At 43.9% G+C, this 3,216-nt stretch overlaps 1 pseudogene; it reads right to left on the reverse strand.

Annotated features, from left to right (window-relative positions):
- Positions 1 to 1,554: 1,554 nt before the first annotated feature.
- On the reverse strand, positions 1,555 to 2,028 carry LOC150055144 (cytosolic iron-sulfur assembly component 2A pseudogene; annotated as a pseudogene).
- Positions 2,029 to 3,216: the final 1,188 nt, after the last annotated feature.

Consider the following 3,216-nt stretch of genomic DNA (forward strand, 5'->3'; position numbering starts at 1 on the left):
GTACTAATTACCCTGGATGCCCAGCTTTGAGGCTACACTGACCTCGCTCTACCAGCCTGGATCCAGTTTTGATCTTCGGGGTGGTGGGGGGGCCAGGATCAAGCTGTCTACCTTGACAACTGTCAAGAACAAGAACAGGGCTAGGAGTTTGGTCTAGTGGTAGAGTGCTTGCCTAACATGCACAAAGACCCAGGTTCCATTCCTCAGTACCACATACATAGAAAAAGCTGGAAGTGGTGCTGTGGCTCAAGTGGTAGAACACTAGCCTTAAGGAAAGCCCAAGGACAATGTTCAGGCCCTGAGTTCAAGCCCCAGAACTGGCAAGAAAAAAAAAAAGAACAAGAACAACAATCACAATGCTCAGGCTAGGCTCACAGATGGAACGTGAAAAAGACATGTGAACCTAAGAGAGAGGACCAAGAGAGATAGGACAACAACATGATATATAGGCTGGACCAGAACTGAACACCAAGAAATCGAAACCAGTCTTACCAGTACTGGTGCTGATACATTGGTTCCTAACGTAATTTAGACGTCAATTAGATTGCTATTAATACCACTTTCTTAGAGGTGGGATCAGACCTTTACAACCTTCAGCAGTGGAAAGCAGTAACAGAGTTGCCTTGTACATCAAGGGAAGCTGAGCACAGACGGGTGAAATAAGTTGTCAGCCAGGCCATCCTCAAAGTCAGCTTTGCCAACCTGAAACCAAACAGCTATTTGGTTTTTCTCTTGCCTGTACGTTCTTAGAGCTTTGCAATCTTTGAGCTTGTTTTTTGTTGTTGTTGTTTTGTTTTTCTTTTTTTTCCCCCCATTCCTGGGGCTTGAACTCAGGGCCTAAGCACTGTCCTTGGGCTTTCCCAAGGCTAGAGCTTTACCACTTGAGCCACAACACCATTTCTGGCTTTTTCTGTCATGTGGTACCGAGGAAGCAAACCCAGGGCTTCGTGTGTGCTAGGCGAGCACTCTACCACTAGGCCAAACACCCAGCCAGAACCAGTCTTTGGTGGCAATAACTTGCCTCCTCAGCTGATGAGAAGGAACTTGATGCCAGGACCATTTGCCCAGGGAATGGCAGTTCCCTTGGAAATGGCGCCCTGCTCCTTGTCATCAATGGTATTTTGGGGTGTGTATGCTGGTCCTGGGGCCTGAACTCAGCCTGGGGGCTGTCCCTGAGCTGCTTTTTGTTGTTGTTGTTTTCCATTATAAGAATCATTTATTTTAGAACAGTTATTTAAATTGAATACATTTGGGCATGGTAATATTTGACAAGAAAAGTAGCTGTATTGGAATGGGTATCAGAAAAATAGTAACACATCTTATACACAGTAACCAGAAAATAGACTTCTGGCTAAGCACTTCAATGTTACAAATCCCAAGGATGTTATTTACTGCACAAATTGCATCCTACTTTGTAATTAAAACTTGTTTGGAAATAATTCTTTATAAAATTCTTTGAGGTACAAATCACCTATGTATTAAACATGAGCCTTTCACATTTTCAAAGGTAAAACAAATACAACAACTACAGTTCAGTGGCTCTTACAGCAGCTATCACTCAGGCTCGAGGACACATTGTTCCACTATTCCCCATTAGTTGGGGTTCTCCATTGCAGCTGTCACCTGCTTTTTTATCATTTATCTGCTTGTTGATGTCTTCCTCTGTTGAGTGGGTTCTCTCAGAAATGTATGTTTCCCACGTGTGTTTAAATGGCAAACACACTGAAGTTTTACTCCTAAGCACAACCCAATAAGGGTAGCCATGAGGCACTGTTGGGGTGAACCTGATAATAACCGAATCGTCTTCTTCATTCATCTCTGAACTTCCACACAATTCTCCAAGACCACTTCCAGTTCTACCAAAATATTGGGCTTTTCTGGATCCCGGATAGTTCAAATCAAATCATAAACCTCTAGCTCTTTCTCCTCCATGATCCGGGGCTGCTGAGCAGCTTCCGCCTCAGAGAGGCCTGACAGCCACAGAACGAGGCTCAACATCCAGGAGAGCTGCTGGGACATCCGTGCCATCCTCACGTTCTGCCATCCCTGGCGAATGTCCCACCAGAGCCACTGTCCGCAGCGGGCCTTGTGATTTATCAACTTCCTGATCTTCAAAACCCCCTGAGCTGCTTTTATTCAAGGATAGCACTGTAGCCACAGCTCTGCATCTGCCTTTTAATTGGAGATAAATCTCAGGGACTTTCCTGCCTGGTCTGGCTTTGAACTGTGATCCTCAGACCTCAACCTCCTGATAGGCATGAGCCGCCAGTGCCCAGCTGTCAATGGTATTTTTACTAGTGAACTGACCAATGCGCATCTCAAGCCTGAAAGTGCAGGGTAGTGCACGATAAAGTAAATATTTTAAAAGCACAACAGCTGCACCAGCAGTCCTCGGAAGATATAGTTGAGACTATCTTTCAGTTCTTCAAGAGCTGCTCAGTATGTGTGCATTGTGAAAAGTTAGAAGGAATGAAGCCCAAAGCCTCAAACTTTTGAAAACCTAATGTTAACTTTTAAAAAATGTTTTCAAAAATAAATGTGCTCATGTTCCTTAAGCATGAAAGACACAGTAACTATGGGCTGCATTCTGCGGTGTACTACTGTCTGACCTGTAAAAATAAATCTCCCTGTGTGATTCCACATTCCCACTAAAGAAGAGCAAGTCTAAGTATAAACTAAAGACTTTTACTCTCTTACAATTACCTATTATGGTGATGGGGGAGTTGGATGCCCACTCTAAGAGGAAACACCAACTCAGTGACAAGCCAGTCTGGAAAGCGAAGGATGGTTGAGCCACAGATTCCTGTCTTCCTTCTAAACAGGGTCCTTGTGTGTTCTCTGTCCTTTAGAGTGAATCACAATGGATACAAAGAACTTCGCACTGTCACTATTAAAAGTCTTTTGAAATAGCAAGGGCTTCTTACTACTAATTACAATCTATTGTAACAGGAATTTGGGGTTAAGAACAAAATACCTGGGGAGCAATAGAAACCTGATTATCTTTGAACTCACCTACCAAGATGTTTAAGGAGACATGTAAAACTAGGACTGGCTGAGCTACTCAGGAGGCTGAGATTTGGAGAAGTCACCCCAGGGAAGACAATCTAAGAAACTCTTATCTCCACTCAACCAGCAAAAAGGCAGATGGGAAGGCATTGATGAGATTTGGGATTGGAATAAAGACATGCATCGATGAGATCTTCCCTTTGGCTGCCT

The sequence above is a fragment of the Megascapheus bottae genome, chromosome 14 (assembly GCF_031878675.1).
Source record: "Megascapheus bottae isolate mThoBot1 chromosome 14, mThoBot2.hap1, whole genome shotgun sequence".
NCBI lineage: Eukaryota > Metazoa > Chordata > Mammalia > Rodentia > Geomyidae > Megascapheus > Megascapheus bottae.